At 39.3% G+C, this 23082-nt stretch overlaps 1 protein-coding gene across 3 annotated transcripts in view; it reads left to right on the top strand.

Annotated features, from left to right (window-relative positions):
• The window catches only part of LOC106079964 (glutamate receptor ionotropic, kainate 2-like), a 224408-nt gene that overhangs the window by 53971 nt on the left and 147355 nt on the right, over window positions 1–23082 (top strand). The gene's annotated exons all lie outside the window — the stretch shown is intronic.

Below are 23082 nucleotides of genomic sequence, written 5' to 3'. Positions count from 1 at the left end.
GAAGGAAAGAGAAAGAGCGAGAGAGAGAGAGAGAGCAAGAGGGTACAAGAAAGAGAGTAAAAGAAAGAGAGAGAGAGAGGTCGAATTATTTTGAGCTTGTAGTATTTCAACGCAGTGTGGTTACAAAGACAGAGATAATGTGTTTAGAAAGAGTGAGAGAAACAAGGAACGAAAGTGTATGTGTGTGTGTCTGTGTGAGAGAGGGGGGCGGGGAAGTGAAAGAGATATTATAAATGTGGGCTTATGAAATAAAGACGAGCTTTACAGTCGGCTCTAAGCTGTATCTAAACTCTCTATTTGCCAAAGTATTCAAATTAAATCAAAAGAAAACTTATGAAGGATAGAAAAGATGGACAGACAGAGCAGACAGACAGAAAACAAAAGCGAAAATGAATGTATAGGGTTAGTGAAGCCAAATATACATTTCGGAAAATGCAAAACACAAAAATAAAAAAATAAAAACTGGCTTGTCGTCACATTAGCGCGAAGTGCTAAATATAGCTCAACCAGTTTATTTAGTCTTGCAGTGACACATTTATGTCGCACTCTATTTATCAAACTTGTAGCAGGACCTGTTGGTCTTTTGTTTTTTGCAGATCGAATATATCACATCTTTTGCATTGTCGAACATGTAGATCTAACGGAGTTTAACAACAAATCTGTGTTTTAACTTGGTAGGACCGAAAATTTATACTTGAATTAAGATGTCAGATAATTAAACGTAAAAACGCTCACTCCAATCTTTGTGAATGTTAGAATTTTGTTCATGTCTAGTTTCTAACTTGTTCACGTTACACTTTCTCTTTCGTCTCTTTCTCTGTCTTGTGATGTTTCTCGGTCTGTTCTTTTTCTGTTACTGCGCACTATCTGCTAATTTAATCACACATTTACATGTCTGTTAGTTACACTTCATCCTTTGTACCTTCTATATCTCGCTGTCTTTCTCTCTGTCTATTTCTCTGCCTCTTTTCCCCAATCTCTCTCTCTCTGTCTCCTCCCCAAATCTCTCTCTCTCTCTCTCTCTCTCTTGTTTTCGTTTAATCTACTTCTTCCCAGGATTTTAGTTTCACTTTCATTCAATATTATCTCAGAACTAATTAATTCTTTTATCTTTATCAAAGAATGTTAATGTTGTTTTAAACTCAAGTTTATCATGGCAGCAGAAGTCGTTCTCAAAACAAACACACAAAACACTTTAAAAAAATGTTTCTAAATGAAATCACACAATCTAAAAAAGTTGGCTATACTTATTTTCTTGGTCGACTTCTGTAGAAACTCACTGCAACCAGGTTGTATAGACTAAAGCACTTGACTATTGAAATACTAACTGCAACTGTTTATATAAACCTAGGCTTCTTGTATTTGATATGCGCGAAAATATCTCGTATCACTTTTACGTATGTATCAATCAAGTTGTGAATGTTAATAAGAGACTTAATTGCTACTAAGCCAATAGTTTTCCTGGCTGATTCGCTAGAAAGTCTATCTGAGCATTTTTTTAGCTTGTGTTTTTATAGCTGTAAGATTTGGTTCGATGATTTATTTACGTTTTGCTATGTTTCCTTTGTAGTCTTTTGTCTTAAAATCTCTCTCAATTTAATTATTTTACTAATGGTGTTACTCTAATTAAAGTTGAATATTCGTTAGTATTAACCCTCACGGTTCTATTAATAATCTGTATGCTATTTAAACAGAGGTCTCATATTCTAATATTGGTCTAAACAAGGTGAAAATGTATTTTGGTTTAACATGTATATTACGTTCCAGCCATTTTATCTGTTGATTCTTTGTTTTTATTGACTCATTAAAGTTCATTAATTGGAAAGATTTAGTGTTGATTCCATCAAGTGAAAACACTGAGTGTTGATTCCATCAAGGGAAAGGACTTAATGTGATTCCAACAATGGAGCCCTTGACAAATAGTGACTTACATTCATCTACACCTATCATTTTGTCTGTAGAATTGTTGGGGCACCAGACATGAGTAATATACATTTCAAGAAAAAGAATTTGTAACAATGTGTGTGCCCTATAAGTCTTAACAAAAAAAAAAATGAACTAACCGACAAAGTGTGTGTGTGTGTGTGTGTGTGTGTGTGAGAGAGAGAGAGAGAGAGAGAGAGAGAGAGAGAGAGAGAGAGAGAGAGAACGAACTTAAGTGAATCTTAAAAGAAAGAATAAAATATGTATCTCCTTGTCCTTCATCACTACCAACTTCTCTGAACCTCCATCTCTGGTTTCCCTTTTAGAAGAGCGCTAATCTAGCGTAGATAATTCACTTCTCTTTTCTTCTCCTTTAAGCAATGAATTCAATCAGGCGAGAGACTTATCACTTTTTATCTTTTTACACCGAAAACATGAAAGAAAAAGATTATATACGACATTTTAGATGGTCAAACGATTGGTCAATAGAAATTAGAATTTGGTTGACCAGTTAAACATAAGCGCTGTCACTTCTTACTGAACTTTATCTTCTTAGCTTATCTTATAAAATATAGACGTTATTTAAAAAAAGATGATATCTCTCTCTATATATATATATACACAAGGATAACTTTTCAGCATACCATATGAAGCAAACACAATCATAGGTAAAAAAAAAAATGTGACGGTATGTATAACTATTTGCATTGACCGCAACCTAATCTGTACCTATATTCTGACGACAAAATTATTACAGATAAATGTTAATACCTATACATATCTGTGGTTTACTACAAAAGTAAAAAAAAAAAGCAATATATATCTATATGTACTGTTGTAACTCTAAGGCAGGCACTCAACGAAAGGCAGGAGGTAACAGTAAACGATGTATTTATTAGAAGCTATCAACCAATAGTTAGACTTCGACTTCCGCTATCAAGTCACAGGGAGTAATGTCTTAAGGTCTAAGAGTCCTACTTAATATCAGAACAGAAAGGTCTCCCAAACAGTTCACTAGTATGACACAGGACAGCAAGTAGAATCAACATGTCTCGTCCTACTTGTGTTTAAATGCTCTGATGCGCACCATCAGTGTGTGGCGCGGGAGCGGAGTTACAACACTATATACACACACACTGAATCAGCCAGGAAAACCAACGACTAAATAGCAATGAAGCCTCTAATTTACATACACAACTTGATGGAGACATTGATATACGTAGAAGTGAGATGTAACGCTCATGCCATCAATGATCAGAAGCCTATGTTTATATAGACAGTTGTAGTTAGTATTACAATAGTCAAGTGCTTTAGTATATATATATATTGCATTTCCAGCTTGTAACCAGATGAGCGTTTATCAGCACTCCCATAGAGAGTGAATGCGGGCGTGAATGCGCTTGAATTAGTTTACATTGTTAATTTCAAAATGAAATTTAGCCTCTGTATAATAGCGACAATTAGACTTGCATTGGGCCATACTAATAACCAGACAGTTTTCTCCCCTTGTAAAAGGATCGATAACCCGGTCAAGTTTAAAATAAAAAAAAAAGAGAGATTGATAGAGTGATGTAAATGGACTGAACCAGAAGGAGGAAGTTTGTTTTGTTGAAAACAAAATCGTGTTTTTGTGTTTTTGTGTTGAAATCGTGTCTGGTTGGTTTTATCCCATAACAATGACACACACACAGGAGATCACTGATACAGCTTCCGTTATGTGGCATAGACACAATAGACATCTCCGACACAGTATCAATAAAGTACGGATCTTGAATTGTCTGGGACATCTTCTCACTCTCGGGAGGAAATAACAAAAGCAACAGAGGGATGGAAAGAAGGAAAGAGTGAGCGTGGGAGGGGGGGGGGAAGTCTACTGACTGAATGAAAAGGGAACTAATCCAGTCACTGGTACAAGTCAGGGCCCAGTACTGTCCACCTCACTCTTTGTTGACACAACTCAGAGTTAACGTTCTTGACTCAGTGTCGGATTCGCTTGATCTTGTAATGGGGGGATAGACGACCTCACTGTACACCAGCTCCGGTGGACGGTAAGACTGGGTACTGAATTACCTTCCTTTGGGGTTAGAGTTCCTTCCCTTGTAGTTGAACTTAAACATGGTCATAGTATATCACATGACTAAATAAATGATTTGAACTTCCAGTACCAGACAGATGCCATATTGACCAAAGTACATCATTTAGTAATGTCATAAGGTCTCTGATGATCGAACCAAATGAAAACAATGTCTGGTTCCTCTACCACCGAAACTAATACCACCTGTACCAGTGTTGCATGTTGGCGGGAATGCGCTTCCTGAATAGGACTCTAAAGTCACATGACCCTAAAATCAAATGACCCTAAAGTCACAATGACCATAAAGTCACATGGAAACAATGCTCCTCGAGATAGTCGTTCTACGTTCGAAGGAAGCTCGCCAAGGTCTTTGAAGAGTTAAACACAATACGATTATGTCTTCTTTAGCTATGCAAATGCCCAATTTTACTTTAGATCCACTGCTAAGACCATTTTCTGTTAGAGTAGATATTGACATATATTTTCGTTCAGTACTTGGTTTATGAAAGGGGAAGCAGTGTGCTTATTTTCATCTTATTGTTTTGAGACCCCACCCCATACCAAGCATGGTAATCAAGTAAAAGCTTGTACAAACTTATGTTGGAATGTTGGAAACAATTTTTTTTTAAACAAAAAATGTGAATAAATGGGGATAAGTGAGTGAGTGGCTACATTCGTTTGGATGCCTATTGAAGGGGCTAGAGTTGAAATCCTGACTCGAGCTTAGTTTTGTATGCCGAGCGCCTAAAGGCAGCACGGAAACCTTCTCCCCCCCCCCCTAAACTTGTCTATAAGAGAGATTGGGCTGGGCATGGTATAAGCTTGAAAATGGTTCTATATAAAAGCATTTCAAAACTTTTCAATTGCACAGTTTACCGACTCATTGTGTTAAATTACTTTTTATGTCTTTTGTCAAGGTAAATGTCGAGGAAATGTCGACTGTGTTAGTAGCAGTTAGATTTTTTATACTTTGTAAAGTATTCGAACATTTTGACGCTGCTGTTATGTGGTTATAAAGTTGTAATTATTCTAGATGTAAATCTAGTGACACAGCATCAACATATAGCCGGGAATCCGTGGAACACATTGCACTGAACACACATTTAATTAAAACAGTAAATTCTATGAATATTTATTTCTATTATTTTTCCATTTAATATAAAGAAAAGGTGAAAGGCTAATGGTAATAGTTTTTATACCAGAAAACTAAGGATTATAGATTTAGTTAGCTTTACTCGTTTTTGGAATATTTTATTCAATTTCATATAGTGTTAAATAGTTATAGTTTTACAGTTTAGTCAGTGGCGTAGCTAGGCTGGTGGAGGTGAGGTCCAAATTTGAAAATACCCCCGGACCTCAACTTAAAGGGGTCCCCAAATGAGTGTCCGAAATTTAATATTACGCCATTATTTCATGTCATGATGTCAAATATCAAAATACAGGGGCCCCTAAAGAGGTCAATCCCTCTGGGCCCCCCAAATCCTTAGCTACGCCACTGAGTTCAGTGCATTGTATCTAGGTACTTTCAGCAACGTGTTAACCCAGTTTGGTCCACTCTTGACCTCATGGAAATGCATGGCCTAGAAGACACTAGAGTAACGCCAGTGAAGATGATTCTACAATAGTTAGACAATACACAGAAAACGTGCTAATAATTGTTGTTTTCTTCTTAAAATATAATTTGACAAGTCACATTTTATGTCTGTGTCTACTTTGTTCTGACATTAGTTCTGACATTTCAGTATTGTCATTTACTGTCCTTTGTCAAATGTCATGTTTTCTATTATCGTATGGGTCGTGGAGACCAATGTCAAATACAGGAAATAGGAAACACTATCTACCAAGTCCAGTTCATGAGTTGTCTATCCTTGTTTTCAAGTATTCACATTACTAAATGTTGCTCTGCTAACACAACTTCTCTCTTTTTATCTCTTTTCTCTCTTCTTATTTCATTTTCATAGCCGTGCCTGGCAAACAAACCCTAACTTTACCAAGACCCACCTACTTTTTACCTGACATTTCAGTTACCATTGATTGACTAATTTGATCAAGCAATTTTTTTGCTTACCACATTTTTATCTAGTGGCCCCATTCTGACGCAGACCCAAATCCTTGCATGATATTGGTAATATCTTTTTCACCTTATTTATGTCCTACTGCTATCAACAATTACATGTATTGATTTTCACATTGTAGAAGACAAACCAACGGGTATTCCCAAAAGCAGGCGGCCAGTTGCTATGTGCTTTGTACAAAAAATTACTGAGGAAATAATTCGTTTTGTGACCTTATTTACCTCTGCATTGGATATCTCTATCTTGTCAGACTTGAGGCTACATTGGTCAATTTAAAAAAATTCCCTATTGGAACCTTTACAAAGATATGTGACCTAGAATTAGTGTCATATGGGTGATATCTAGTTCTAAGTGTCTATATTTGTGAAGTGAAACTTGAAAATCACATTGACGTGTTTACTTAAATTAATATATATATAAACAAAATTAGTTCATCTTTAGTCTTAATAAATTAGAGAACCTATACATAATTAGATACACACATTTAAAAATAATATTTAAAAAGTGTCTTTGGCTATCTAATACAAGCAGAGCTTTGGTTGAAGTTAAACACTGCTCGTTGAATACTATAAAACGTGTTCCTGATCTTATCATTCAAGTTTTATTGAAGATTAATTCCTTGAACTGACAAGTCAAGTCTTTTTTTCCCCTTCTAAACGCCCCTTTAAAAGCCACTGTGACGTTCAACTTCCTGAGTGCATCAGTAACCTTGACCTTAGGCTCAGAAATTCACACTAGCTTTGTTTTAAAGTCTCTATGACACAGACTTGAACTTGCTGCAAAAGAAAACTCTAAATTTGACATGTGTGTGACGTTTCGTTTGGCTCCAGTCTCTGAAGGCTGAGGTTTTAAAATCAATGTTATACCTCCTAGAACGACTTTGCTTAGAAATATCTAGAACTTTTGAGTTTTCTCTTTATGGGGCAACGTGGCTAAGTGGTTATCACATGGTTTCCAAACCTGAGGTCCTGGGTTCGAATCTTGGTGAAGAGATTTTAAATTTCGGGATTTTTAGGGCGCCCTTTTGTGCTGGCCACATGACACCCTGCTTGCTAACCGTTGGCCAAAGAGACGGATGACCTTGACATCATCTGCCCTCTAGACCGCATGGTCTGAAAGTGGAACTTTACTTGTTGTTTTGTTTTTTTTACTCCATTCTATTCAGAACATAGAATAAGATTGGATCCTAGAAGGAGTAGATACAATATGTGCAGAAAGTGTGGATCCTAGAAGGAGTAGATACAATATGTGCAGAAAGTGTGGATCCTAGAAGGAGTAGATACAATATGCGTAGAGAGTGTGGAGCTTAGAAGGAGTAGATACAATATGCGTAGAGAGTGTGGAGCTTAGAAGGAGTAGATACAATATGCGTAGAGAGTGAGGAGCTTAGAAGGAGTAGATACAATATGTGTAGAGAGTGTGGAGCTTAGAAGGAGTAGATACAATATGTGTAGAGAGTGTGGAGCTTAGAAGGAGTAGATACAATATGCGTAGAGAGTGAGGAGTTTAGAAGGAGTAGATACAATATGCGCAGAGAGTGTGGAGCTTAGAAGGAGTAGATACAATATGCGCAGGGAGTGTGGAGCTTAGAAGGAGTAGATACAATATGCGTAGAGAGTGTGGAGCTTAGAAGGAGTAGATACAATATGCGCAGAGAGTGTGGAGCTTAGAAGGAGTAGATACAATATGCGTAGAGAGTGTGGAGCTTAGAAGGAGTAGATACAATATGCGCAGGGAGTGTGGAGCTTAGAAGGAGTACATACAATATGCGTAGAGAGTGTGGAGCTTAGAAGGAGTAGATACAATATGCGCAGGGAGTGTGGAGCTTAGAAGGAGTAGATACAATATGCGTAGAGAGTGTGGAGCTTAGAAGGAGTAGATACAATATGCGCAGAGAGTGTGGAGCTTAGAAGGAGTAGATACAATATGCGTAGAGAGTGTGGAGCTTAGAAGGAGTACATACAATATGCGCAGGGAGTGTGGAGCTTAGAAGGAGTACATACAATATGCGTAGAGAGTGTGGAGCTTAGAAGGAGTAGATACAATATGCGCAGGGAGTGTGGAGCTTAGAAGGAGTAGATACAATATGCGTAGAGAGTGTGGAGCTTAGAAGGAGTAGAAACAATATGCGCAGGGAGTGTGGAGCTTAGAAGGAGTAGATACAATATGCGTAGAGAGTGTGGAGCTTAGAAGGAGTAGATACAATATGCGCAGAGAGTGTGGAGCTTAGAAGGAGTAGATACAATATGCGCAGGGAGTGTGGAGCTTAGAAGGAGTACATACAATATGCGTAGAGAGTGTGGAGCTTAGAAGGAGTAGATACAATATGCGCAGGGAGTGTGGAGCTTAGAAGGAGTAGATACAATATGCGTAGAGAGTGTGGAGCTTAGAAGGAGTAGATACAATATGCGCAGAGAGTGTGGAGCTTAGAAGGAGTAGATACAATATGCGTAGAGAGTGTGGAGCTTAGAAGGAGTAGATACAATATGCGCAGGGAGTGTGGAGCTTAGAAGGAGTACATACAATATGCGTAGAGAGTGTGGAGCTTAGAAGGAGTAGATACAATATGCGCAGGGAGTGTGGAGCTTAGAAGGAGTAGATACAATATGCGTAGAGAGTGTGGAGCTTAGAAGGAGTAGATACAATATGCGCAGAGAGTGTGGAGCTTAGAAGGAGTAGATACAATATGCGTAGAGAGTGTGGAGCTTAGAAGGAGTACATACAATATGCGCAGGGAGTGTGGAGCTTAGAAGGAGTATATACAATATGCGTAGAGAGTGTGGAGCTTAGAAGGAGTAGATACAATATGCGCAGGGAGTGTGGAGCTTAGAAGGAGTAGATACAATATGCGTAGAGAGTGTGGAGCTTAGAAGGAGTAGAAACAATATGCGCAGGGAGTGTGGAGCTTAGAAGGAGTAGATACAATATGCGTAGAGAGTGTGGAGCTTAGAAGGAGTAGATACAATATGCGCAGAGAGTGTGGAGCTTAGAAGGAGTAGATACAATATGCGCAGGGAGTGTGGAGCTTAGAAGGAGTACATACAATATGCGTAGAGAGTGTGGAGCTTAGAAGGAGTAGATACAATATGCGCAGGGAGTGTGGAGCTTAGAAGGAGTAGATACAATATGCGTAGAGAGTGTGGAGCTTAGAAGGAGTAGATACAATATGCGCAGAGAGTGTGGAGCTTAGAAGGAGTAGATACAATATGCGTAGAGAGTGTGGAGCTTAGAAGGAGTAGATACAATATGCGCAGGGAGTGTGGAGCTTAGAAGGAGTACATACAATATGCGTAGAGAGTGTGGAGCTTAGAAGGAGTAGATACAATATGCGCAGGGAGTGTGGAGCTTAGAAGGAGTAGATACAATATGCGTAGAGAGTGTGGAGCTTAGAAGGAGTAGATACAATATGCGCAGGGAGTGTGGAGCTTAGAAGGAGTAGATACAATATGCGTAGAGAGTGTGGAGCTTAGAAGGAGTAGATACAATATGCGCAGAGAGTGTGGAGCTTAGAAGGAGTAGATACAATATGCGTAGAGAGTGTGGAGCTTAGAAGGAGTAGATACAATATGCGCAGAGAGTGTGGAGCTTAGAAGGAGTAGATACAATATGCGTAGAGAGTGTGGAGCTTAGAAGGAGTAGATACAATATGCGCAGAGAGTGTGGAACTTAGAAGGAGTAGATACAATATGCGCAGAGAGTGTGGAGCTTAGAAGGAGTAGATACAATATGCGCAGAGAGTGTGGAGCTTAGAAGGAGTAGATACAATATGCGCAGAGAGTGTGGAGCTTAGAAGGAGTAGATACAATATGCGCAGAGAGTGTGGAACTTAGAAGGAGTAGATACAATATGCGCAGAGAGTGTGGAGCTTAGAAGGAGTAGATACAATATGCGCAGAGAGTGTGGAGCTTAGAAGGAGTAGATACAATATGCGCAGAGAGTGTGGAGCTTAGAAGGAGTAGATACAATATGCGCAGAGAGTGTGGAGCTTAGAAGGAGTAGATACAATATGCGCAGAGAGTGTGGAGCTTAGAAGGAGTAGATACAATATGCGTAGAGAGTGTGGAGTTTAGAAGGAGTAGATACAATATGCGCAGAGAGTGTGGAGCTTAGAAGGAGTAGATACAATATGTGCAGAGAGTGTGGAGCTTAGAAGGAGTAGATACAATATGCGCAGAGAGTGTGGAGCTTAGAAGGAGTAGATACAATATGCGCAGAGAGTGTGGAGCTTAGAAGGAGTAGATACAATATGCGCAGAGAGTGTGGAGCTTAGAAGGAGTAGATACAATATGCGCAGAGAGTGTGGAGCTTAGAAGGAGTAGATACAATATGCGCAGAGAGTGTGGAGCTTAGAAGGAGTAGATACAATATGCGCAGAGAGTGTGGAGCTTAGAAGGAGTAGATACAATATGCGCAGAGAGTGTGGAGTTTAGAAGGAGTAGATACAATATGCGTAGAGAGTGTGGAGCTTAGAAGGAGTAGATACAATATGCGCAGAGAGTGTGGATCCTAGAAGGAGTAGATACAATATGTGCAGAGAGTGTGGAGCTTAGAAGGAGTAGATACAATATGCGTAGAGAGTGTGGAGCTTAGAAGGAGTAGATACAATATGCGTAGAGAGTGTGGAGCTTAGAAGGAGTAGATACAATATGCGTAGAGAGTGTGGAGCATAGAAGGAGTAGATACAATATGCGTAGAGAGTGTGGAGCATAGAAGGAGTAGATACAATATGCGTAGAGAGTGTGGAACTTAGAAGGAGTAGATACAATATGCGTAGGGAGTGTGGAACTTAGAAGGAGTAGATACAATATGTGCAGAGAGTGTGGAGCTTAGAAGGAGTAGATACAATATGCGTAGAGAGTGTGGAACTTAGAAGGAGTAGATACAATATGCGTAGAGAGTGTGGAGCTTAGAAGGAGTAGATACAATATGCGCAGAGAGTGTGGAACTTAGAAGGAGTAGATACAATATGTGCAGAGAGTGTGGAGCTTAGAAGGAGTAGATACAATATGCGTAGAGAGTGTGGAGCTTAGAAGGAGTAGATACAATATGCGTAGAGAGTGTGGAGCATAGAAGGAGTAGATACAATATGCGTAGAGAGTGTGGAGCATAGAAGGAGTAGATACAATATGCGTAGAGAGTGTGGAACTTAGAAGGAGTAGATACAATATGCGTAGGGAGTGTGGAACTTAGAAGGAGTAGATACAATATGTGCAGAGAGTGTGGAGCTTAGAAGGAGTAGATACAATATGCGTAGAGAGTGTGGAACTTAGAAGGAGTAGATACAATATGCGCAGAGAGTGTGGAACTTAGAAGGAGTAGATACAATATGCGCAGAGAGTGTGGAGCTTAGAAGGAGTAGATACAATATGCGCAGAGAGTGTGGAGCTTAGAAGGAGTAGATACAATATGCGCAGAGAGTGTGGAACTTAGAAGGAGTAGATACAATATGCGCAGAGAGTGTGGAGCTTAGAAGGAGTAGATACAATATGCGCAGAGAGTGTGGAGCTTAGAAGGAGTAGATACAATATGCGCAGAGAGTGTGGAGCTTAGAAGGAGTAGATACAATATGCGCAGAGAGTGTGGAACTTAGAAGGAGTAGATACAATATGCGCAGAGAGTGTGGAGCTTAGAAGGAGTAGATACAATATGCGCAGAGAGTGTGGATCCTAGAAGGAGTAGATACAATATGTGCAGAGAGTGTGGAGCTTAGAAGGAGTAGATACAATATGCGTAGAGAGTGTGGAGCTTAGAAGGAGTAGATACAATATGCGTAGAGAGTGTGGAGCTTAGAAGGAGTAGATACAATATGCGCAGAGATTGTGGAGCTTAGAAGGAGTAGATACAATATGCGCAGAGAGTGTGGAACTTAGAAGGAGTAGATACAATATGCGCAGAGAGTGTGGAGCTTAGAAGGAGTAGATACAATATGCGCAGAGAGTGTGGAGCTTAGAAGGAGTAGATACAATATGCGCAGAGAGTGTGGAGCTTAGAAGGAGTAGATACAATATGCGTAGAGAGTGTGGAGCTTAGAAGGAGTAGATACAATATGCGCAGGGAGTGTGGAGCTTAGAAGGAGTACATACAATATGCGTAGAGAGTGTGGAGCTTAGAAGGAGTAGATACAATATGCGCAGGGAGTGTGGAGCTTAGAAGGAGTAGATACAATATGCGTAGAGAGTGTGGAGCTTAGAAGGAGTAGATACAATATGCGCAGGGAGTGTGGAGCTTAGAAGGAGTAGATACAATATGCGTAGAGAGTGTGGAGCTTAGAAGGAGTAGATACAATATGCGCAGAGAGTGTGGAGCTTAGAAGGAGTAGATACAATATGCGCAGAGAGTGTGGAGCTTAGAAGGAGTAGATACAATATGCGCAGAGAGTGTGGAGCTTAGAAGGAGTAGATACAATATGCGCAGAGAGTGTGGAACTTAGAAGGAGTAGATACAATATGCGCAGAGAGTGTGGAGCTTAGAAGGAGTAGATACAATATGCGCAGAGAGTGTGGAGCTTAGAAGGAGTAGATACAATATGCGCAGAGAGTGTGGAGCTTAGAAGGAGTAGATACAATATGCGCAGAGAGTGTGGAACTTAGAAGGAGTAGATACAATATGCGCAGAGAGTGTGGAGCTTAGAAGGAGTAGATACAATATGCGCAGAGAGTGTGGAGCTTAGAAGGAGTAGATACAATATGCGCAGAGAGTGTGGAGCTTAGAAGGAGTAGATACAATATGCGCAGAGAGTGTGGAGCTTAGAAGGAGTAGATACAATATGCGCAGAGAGTGTGGAGCTTAGAAGGAGTAGATACAATATGCGCAGAGAGTGTGGAGCTTAGAAGGAGTAGATACAATATGCGTAGAGAGTGTGGAGTTTAGAAGGAGTAGATACAATATGCGCAGAGAGTGTGGAGCTTAGAAGGAGTAGATACAATATGTGCAGAGAGTGTGGAGCTTAGAAGGAGTAGATACAATATGCGCAGAGAGTGTGGAGCTTAGAAGGAGTAGATACAATATGCGCAGAGAGTGTGGAGCTTAGAAGGAGTAGATACAATATGCGCAGAGAGTGTGGAGCTTAGAAGGAGTAGATACAATATGCGCAGAGAGTGTGGAGCTTAGAAGGAGTAGATACAATATGCGCAGAGAGTGTGGAGCTTAGAAGGAGTAGATACAATATGCGCAGAGAGTGTGGAGCTTAGAAGGAGTAGATACAATATGCGCAGAGAGTGTGGAGTTTAGAAGGAGTAGATACAATATGCGTAGAGAGTGTGGAGCTTAGAAGGAGTAGATACAATATGCGCAGAGAGTGTGGATCCTAGAAGGAGTAGATACAATATGTGCAGAGAGTGTGGAGCTTAGAAGGAGTAGATACAATATGCGTAGAGAGTGTGGAGCTTAGAAGGAGTAGATACAATATGCGTAGAGAGTGTGGAGCTTAGAAGGAGTAGATACAATATGCGTAGAGAGTGTGGAGCATAGAAGGAGTAGATACAATATGCGTAGAGAGTGTGGAGCATAGAAGGAGTAGATACAATATGCGTAGGGAGTGTGGAACTTAGAAGGAGTAGATACAATATGCGTAGGGAGTGTGGAGCTTAGAAGGAGTAGATACAATATGTGCAGAGAGTGTGGAACTTAGAAGGAGTAGATACAATATGCGTAGAGAGTGTGGAACTTAGAAGGAGTAGATACAATATGCGTAGAGAGTGTGGAACTTAGAAGGAGTAGATACAATATGCGCAGAGAGTGTGGAGCTTAGAAGGAGTAGATACAATATGTGCAGAGAGTGTGGAGCTTAGAAGGAGTAGATACAATATGCGTAGAGAGTGTGGAGCATAGAAGGAGTAGATACAATATGCGTAGAGAGTGTGGAGCATAGAAGGAGTAGATACAATATGCGTAGAGAGTGTGGAACTTAGAAGGAGTAGATACAATATGCGTAGAGAGTGTGGAACTTAGAAGGAGTAGATACAATATGCGTAGGGAGTGTGGAACTTAGAAGGAGTAGATACAATATGTGCAGAGAGTGTGGAGCTTAGAAGGAGTAGATACAATATGCGTAGAGAGTGTGGAACTTAGAAGGAGTAGATACAATATGCGCAGAGAGTGTGGAACTTAGAAGGAGTAGATACAATATGCGCAGAGAGTGTGGAGCTTAGAAGGAGTAGATACAATATGCGCAGAGAGTGTGGAGCTTAGAAGGAGTAGATACAATATGCGCAGAGAGTGTGGAACTTAGAAGGAGTAGATACAATATGCGCAGAGAGTGTGGAGCTTAGAAGGAGTAGATACAATATGCGCAGAGAGTGTGGAGCTTAGAAGGAGTAGATACAATATGCGCAGAGAGTGTGGAGCTTAGAAGGAGTAGATACAATATGCGCAGAGAGTGTGGAACTTAGAAGGAGTAGATACAATATGCGCAGAGAGTGTGGAGCTTAGAAGGAGTAGATACAATATGCGCAGAGAGTGTGGAGCTTAGAAGGAGTAGATACAATATGCGCAGAGAGTGTGGAGCTTAGAAGGAGTAGATACAATATGCGCAGAGAGTGTGGAGCTTAGAAGGAGTAGATACAATATGCGCAGAGAGTGTGGAGCTTAGAAGGAGTAGATACAATATGCGTAGAGAGTGTGGAGTTTAGAAGGAGTAGATACAATATGCGCAGAGAGTGTGGAGCTTAGAAGGAGTAGATACAATATGCGCAGAGAGTGTGGATCCTAGAAGGAGTAGATACAATATGTGCAGAGAGTGTGGAGCTTAGAAGGAGTAGATACAATATGCGTAGAGAGTGTGGAGCTTAGAAGGAGTAGATACAATATGCGTAGAGAGTGTGGAGCTTAGAAGGAGTAGATACAATATGCGTAGAGAGTGTGGAGCATAGAAGGAGTAGATACAATATGCGTAGAGAGTGTGGAGCATAGAAGGAGTAGATACAATATGCGTAGAGAGTGTGGAACTTAGAAGGAGTAGATACAATATGCGTAGGGAGTGTGGAACTTAGAAGGAGTAGATACAATATGTGCAGAGAGTGTGGAGCTTAGAAGGAGTAGATACAATATGCGTAGAGAGTGTGGAACTTAGAAGGAGTAGATACAATATGCGCAGAGAGTGTGGAACTTAGAAGGAGTAGATACAATATGTGCAGAGAGTGTGGAGCTTAGAAGGAGTAGATACAATATGCGTAGAGAGTGTGGAGCTTAGAAGGAGTAGATACAATATGCGTAGAGAGTGTGGAGCTTAGAAGGAGTAGATACAATATGCGTAGAGAGTGTGGAGCATAGAAGGAGTAGATACAATATGCGTAGAGAGTGTGGAGCATAGAAGGAGTAGATACAATATGCGTAGAGAGTGTGGAACTTAGAAGGAGTAGATACAATATGCGTAGGGAGTGTGGAACTTAGAAGGAGTAGATACAATATGTGCAGAGAGTGTGGAGCTTAGAAGGAGTAGATACAATATGCGTAGAGAGTGTGGAACTTAGAAGGAGTAGATACAATATGCGCAGAGAGTGTGGAACTTAGAAGGAGTAGATACAATATGCGCAGAGAGTGTGGAGCTTAGAAGGAGTAGATACAATATGCGCAGAGAGTGTGGAGCTTAGAAGGAGTAGATACAATATGCGCAGAGAGTGTGGAGCTTAGAAGGAGTAGATACAATATGCGCAGAGAGTGTGGAGTTTAGAAGGAGTAGATACAATATGCGCAGAGAGTGTGGAGCTTAGAAGGAGTAGATACAATATGCGCAGGGAGTGTGGAGCTTAGAAGGAGTAGATACAATATGCGCAGAGAGTGTGGAGTTTAGAAGGAGTAGATACAATATGCGTAGAGAGTGTGGAGCTTAGAAGGAGTAGATACAATATGCGCAGAGAGTGTGGAGCTTAGAAGGAGTAGATACAATATGCGCAGAGAGTGTGGAGCTTAGAAGGAATAGATACAATATGCGCAGAGAGTGTGGAGTTTAGAAGGAGTAGATACAATATGCGTAGAGAGTGTGGAGCTTAGAAGGAGTAGATACAATATGCGCAGAGAGTGTGGAGCTTAGAAGGAGTAGATACAATATGCGCAGAGAGTGTGGAGCTTAGAAGGAGTAGATACAATATGCGCAGAGAGTGTGGAGCTTAGAAGGAGTAGATACAATATGCGCAGAGAGTGTGGAGCTTAGAAGGAGTAGATACAATATGCGCAGAGAGTGTGGATCCTAGAAGGAGTAGATACAATATGCGCAGAGAGTGTGGATCCTAGAAGGAGTAGATACAATATGCGTAGAGAGTGTGGATCCTAGAAGGAGTAGATACAATATGCGCAGAGAGTGTGGAGCTTAGAAGGAGTAGATACAATATGCGTAGAGAGTGTGGAGCTTAGAAGGAGTAGATACAATATGCGTAGAGAGTGTGGAGCTTAGAAGGAGTAGATACAATATGTGCAGAGAGTGTGGAACTTAGAAGGAGTAGATACAATATGCGCAGAGAGTGTGGAACTTAGAAGGAGTAGATACAATATGCGCAGAGAGTGTGGAGCTTAGAAGGAGTAGATACAATATGCGCAGAGAGTGTGGAGCTTAGAAGGAGTAGATACAATATGCGCAGAGAGTGTGGAGCTTAGAAGGAGTAGATACAATATGCGCAGAGAGTGTGGAGCTTAGAAGGAGTAGATACAATATGCGCAGAGAGTGTGGAGCTTAGAAGGAGTAGATACAATATGCGCAGAGAGTGTGGAGCTTAGAAGGAGTAGATACAATATGTGCAGAGAGTGTGGAACTTAGAAGGAGTAGATACAATATGTGCAGAGAGTGTGGAACTTAGAAGGAGTAGATACAATATGCGCAGAGAGTGTGGAGCTTAGAAGGAGTAGATACAATATGCGCAGAGAGTGTGGAGCTACAAGTAATAAGTCAATCAAAGACATCGAGTGCTGAAATGTTTGTCACGTGGTACAACCGTTTGGTTGACAAGTTTCTGATGTTCCTTCAGTATTGAAGATTATTACATCCTACATGGCAGAGTGGTTGCGTGGTTTGCGTTCTTGATTGTCGTTTAAAGGTTACGATGTTTAAGTTAGCCCCCGTCGTCGTTCTGGAAGTTTGGGCTGGAGTGTAATTAGCTTCAAATTTGAATGCAATCTGCAATTGAAGAAAACAAACAAGTCTAAATCTGCGTGGGATGGAGGCTGGATGGGTTGGAAACTAGGACATCGAGACGACAGCCCAGAACGCATATCACACGTCCAGGCAGGCAGAAATAATAAGTGAAAAAATGAACTTACTACATGTACTATCTGACTACCCATAAAATGTACACAAGTAATTCCTTTCACTCATCTATTTGCTAGTCTAAGTTTAGATTGGTGTGCTTTGAACTCTCTAATCGTATTTCTTTATTCTGTTCAGATTTGTCTAGATTGTGTTCAATCTAACTCCAGTAGTTCAGTGACAAAGCTTTGAATAGAATGTTGGTTTAATTATTTAGCTAAAACATAAACTGGGCCTGGTCGGTTGGTAGAGCGCTTCGAACTGACGTCATGACGGTCTCAAGTTCAAACCTTTACCGTTCCCATGCTGTGTTGTCTAGGACGTCATCATCTATGTTTCTGTTGGGACGTCTAAGACTTATTCAACACAGAAATGATTAGATGTCCAGGAAATGACGCTTAAGACATCATGAAAAGATTGACGTGCTATTAAATAAGATGCTGGCAGCGTATTGAAAAAGATATTGTGATCATATTGAATAAAATGTTGGGACTGTATTAAATAAGATGTTGGGACTGTATTGAATAAAATGTTGGGACTGTATTGAATAAGATGTTGGGACTGTATTGAATAAGATGTTGGGACTGTATTGAATAAGATGTTGGGACTGTATTGAATAAGATGCTGGGACTGTATTGAATAAGATGTTGGGACTGTATTGAATAAGATGTTGGGACTGTATTGAATAAGATGTTGGGACTGTATTGAATAAGATGCTGGGACTGTATTGAATAAGATGCTGGGACTGTATTAAATAAGATGCTGGGACTGTATTGAATAAGATGCTGGGACTGTATTAAATAAGATGCTGGGACTGTATTAAATAAGATGCTGGGACTGTATTAAATAAGATGCTGGGACTGTATTAAATAAGATGCTGGGACTGTATTGAATAAGATGCTGGGACTGTATTAAATAAGATGCTGGGACTGTATTGAATAAGATGTTGGGACTGTATTGAATAAGATGCTGGGACTGTATTGAATAAGATGCTGGGACTGTATTAAATAAGATGCTGGGACTGTATTAAATAAGATGCTGGGACTGTATTGAATAAGATGCTGGGACTGTATTGAATAAGATGCTGGGACTGTATTGAATAAGATGCTGGGACTGTATTAAATAAGATGCTGGGACTGTATTAAATAAGATGCTGGGACTGTATTGAATAAGATGTTGGGACTGTATTAAATAAGATGCTGGGACTGTATTAAATAAGATGTTGGGACTGTATTGAATAAAATGTTGGGACTGTATTGAATAAGATGCTGGGACTGTATTAAATAAGATGCTGGGACTGTATTGAATAAGATGCTGGGACTGTATTAAATAAGATGCTGGGACTGTATTGAATAAGATGCTGGGACTGTATTAAATAAGATGTTGGGACTGTATTGAATAAAATGCTGGGACTGTATTGAATAAGATGCTGGGACTGTATTGAATAAGATGTTGGGACTGTATTGAATAAAATGCTGGGACTGTATTGAATAAGATGCTGGGACTGTATTGAATAAGATGTTGGGACTGTATTAAATAAGATGCTGGGACTGTATTAAATAAGATGCTGGGACTGTATTGAATAAGATGCTGGGACTGTATTAAATAAGATGTTGGGACTGTATTGAATAAAATGCTGGGACTGTATTGAATAAGATGCTGGGACTGTATTAAATAAGATGCTGGGACTGTATTGAATAAGATGCTGGGACTGTATTAAATAAGATGCTGGGACTGTATTAAATAAGATGTTGGGACTGTATTGAATAAGATGCTGGGACTGTATTGAATAAGATGTTGGGACTGTATTGAATAAGATGTTGGGACTGTATTAAATAAGATGTTGGGACTGTATTGAATAAGATGCTGGGACTGTATTGAATAAGATGTTGGGACTGTATTGAATAAGATGTTGGGATCTTTTTTAATACGATGTAGCTCTACGATTTAAAGCTGCTAACAATTTTTGCTAGATTAGTCAGAAAGTGCAGAACAGAGTAGCTTTCTTCCTTACAATCACATATCATATATTACATCATACACATAACACACACACATACACACACACACACACACACACCGCAAGATGTGCAGGAAAAAAACATACACTGAAAAGTGACGGACTATAAGAGTTTAGAAACACTGAAAGATGACAGACTATAAGAGTTTAGAAACACTGAAAGGTGACGGAATATAAGAGTTTAGAAACACTGAAAGATGACAGACTATAAGAGTTTAGAAACACTGAAAGGTGACGGAATTTAAGAGTTTAAGGACACTGCAAGATGACAGACTTTTAGAGTTTAGGAGCACGTATTTTGTGTCTGGAAACTTTGTCTCCATATTTTAGAATTTTACAGTAATCTCTAAGCCAGTAAATGACCATGAAATGAAGAGACCGAGTTTCCCGTTTCTTTTAGTTTTGATTCAAAGTATTTGTTTACATGGAGGAAATATGAACAGTGTTAGAGACATCTATCTGAACAATAACCTGCTAATTAAAGAGCAACATTTTTAATGACTGCCTAATTATGGTTTTTATTTTTTCAAACCTACTTTGCAGTTACCTGTTGATCGTCGCATTGCGTTAGTGTTAGACTAACAGCAGCTGTTGTGACTTAACCCAGGCTTAATCTCTGTGTGGTTAGCGTCTATGTTCAGTCAGCCATGACTTACTTAATCAATAGCTAATGGCGGCCTGTTGAGCAGACGTGAGAGTCAGACTAAGTGGACAAATTGATATAATATTTGTTTAATCTGGTATTTAGTTTAAAATAGAAAGTTCCAGGATGGAGATTGAACAGTTTAGCTTTACTTTTTTGATAAAATCAGTTAACAAATTCACGGTGGTTGCAAATGGGTGTAGTTTGTGAATTCTATGCCACATTACAATACACTTAATATGTACACCAGTTATGCTATGGCATCTCTTAAAAAATAGCTTAATTTCTCTACTTAAAATATAAGCAACATTGTAGATAACTTCACCACTGACTCATTTTCTTGTCTCTTTTTGGTCAATATTCCCATCTATCCTCCAATCTCTAAAAGAATTTAACAATCTTTTATTCGCGGCTCAAAACTAAGAATTCTGTCATATTTGTTTTATAATGCCGTTTATATGCTGTTTTTTTTTATATACAGAGAAATTCTTTCTTAACAACTCAAATAAGTTAGATTGTTATCATGTTCCACAAAAAAAAAACTATAAATCCGTTCCCGATAGATTCCACATTCAGTCCCACAAAATAAATGCCAAAATATTAAAGGTAATGGTATTAATCCGTCAGAGAAATATTAGGGCATTTAAGTGGGTAAAGAAAGATACATTTTGTAAGCTTTTTTGGGAGGAAGATTTTCTATACTTTGTGCCGACCTTTCGGCGGGCCGGATCTGGCCTGCGGGCCGTATCTTTTACGCATCCGATGCCCACAACGTGAATGCGAAATTGTAATCTATAATTATAATAATAAAGCTTGTCTTCGAGTCCAAAGATCTGTAATTTATAATGAAATACATAAAAAGAAATCTATGAAATAAATGCACAGAAAGTTTTTAAATTGTCATTTATAATTTATAACGTCAAATAAATACCAAAAAAAAAAAAATTTGCATCCGATACCATGGCAGGTAAATGGAACGAAATCGAGAATTAGGATTTACTTCCCCTGTATTGTGAACTAAATATAGCTTTATTTGACGACAATTAAATTTTTCAACTTTACTATGATACAAATGACGGATTGGCATAAAAAGCTCTGTTTTGAATATATTATGATCATTTCAATTCTAGTCCGTACAGCTACAACGAGCTAGTACTGCATGGACAGCTTAGAACTTTTGCAAATATTTGATTAGTGATTAATATAATCTTTGAATTACTTCATCAAATGACTAGTTTCGTTTGTTTCATCTAATCACTAGTTTTATCTTTGTTACTTTATCTACTGACAATTTGTTCCTAGAAATGTCACAAGCGACACACTTTTCTGTCACATGTATGTGGAGTCAGTCTGGAATACTGTATACTCCATTGTCTACGTCACTCTAATGTCCAGCAATCGAAGCAGGACGTTTTGGCGCCGCCGTTTTGGCGCCGCCGTTTTGGCCCCGCCGTTTTGGCGCGAAGGACGTTTTGGCGCGAGCCGTTTTGGCGACGGGACGCTTTGGCGCGAAATACATTATGTACGTTTATTGTATTATTTTTTTTTAAAGAATTATCATTTTCTTTAATAAACATTTTGGATTGTGTATGTGTGTTTATTAAGAGTCACACTTTCATTTTCAAAAAGGTTTTTTAAAGATATTACTTTAAAATTAAAAACAAAATGAAACGATGATAGACTAAAAATTGATGCAATTATTTGTTGACATTAACATTGGTTTATTTAATGACTGTAAGGTATCTCCAGCTATACATACCAAACACTTGCTAATAATAAGTAAAAATATAATACATCATATACATGTACCATGTTTCTCAAAATATTTTAAGTTAAGTATACATAGACACCATGGTTATTTGCCTAAGTCGCTGGAATTCAAGGGTTCATTAAAAAAAAACTAAGAGCTTATTAAATTATCGTCAAATGATATCTCGCGCCAAAACGTCCCGTCGCCAAAACGGCTCGCGCCAAAACGTCCCGTCGCCAAAACGGCGGGGCCAAAACGGCGTCGCCAAAACGGCGGCGCCAAAACGTCACGTACCGCCAGCAATGAATCGAACTAGCCTCAGTTTCACCAATCTTTATTTCATGAATTGGTTCCATGACATTAGTTTACGTACTTTTGTGTTTTCCAATGACATCACGGATAGTTTCTACAGTTATGACGCTATTCTCTGTTATGACTTCAAAGCCAATAGCCCACTTCCTGAACCCATGATGAAACCCAAAAGAAATCTATTCTTGACCGTCATATGTAATTACTGCTGATCCTTAGGGAGACAAATGTGAGATTCCCTGCTCATTTTGAAACCGCGTTGAGATTTGGGCGAGACAATTACGTAGAGCGAGGACGCCTATGTTCGCCACTCTCAGTTTCAGGATAGACATTCTAGGCTTTAGGGCTAATACAATTAGGCCAATAAGTTGTACAGTTGAAACAATTACCATACATTGCTTGGCTCAGGCCCATTTAGCGGTTCTCACAACTTCGCTGAGCTGAAACAATTAACGTACAGAGCATAGCTCAGACCCATTAGAGGTTCTCACAAGTTTCGCACAGATATCTCACCAGTAACGTAGAATTTAATTCAAATGATTTGTGACGTGATAACGTTCTCGAGAAAGGTCGAGAAGAACTTATCATATCCCGGATGTGAGCCACTAGGATTATTGATAATATCTACACATATACAAACATAGCAGACGAGATATATCAATCGTGACAAATTTAGTTCATTTTATTCAGATTAGAAGAAAATATAAAACTACAGTAACTAATAGACTCTTGGTGTAGGTCTATGAAAACATGACCATTACATTCATGAAAACTGAAAAGAAATAGAAAGATTCTGAACATGTTTGAAACTAGACCAAAGGTCAATGTATTCAAGACATTATGAATTTCTGGGGTCAATGGAATCGTCTAATACTCATGAGCATAAAATGAATGGATTGATTTAATACATTTCAACATTGGAAAGGTTTAATAAGGTCTACATAACGTCAACAGCTATGAAACTTAGGCCCACTGAGCTATTTCCGCTCTAACGTGATCGTATTATATAAATGAAGAGCCGGAGTTACGGCAGTGCGTCATCCCAGGGCCTT

The sequence above is a fragment of the Biomphalaria glabrata genome, chromosome 6 (genome assembly GCF_947242115.1).
Source record: "Biomphalaria glabrata chromosome 6, xgBioGlab47.1, whole genome shotgun sequence".
NCBI lineage: Eukaryota > Metazoa > Mollusca > Gastropoda > Planorbidae > Biomphalaria > Biomphalaria glabrata.
Note: the sequence above shows the minus strand (reverse complement) of the source record. Positions and strands in the feature narration are given on the sequence as shown.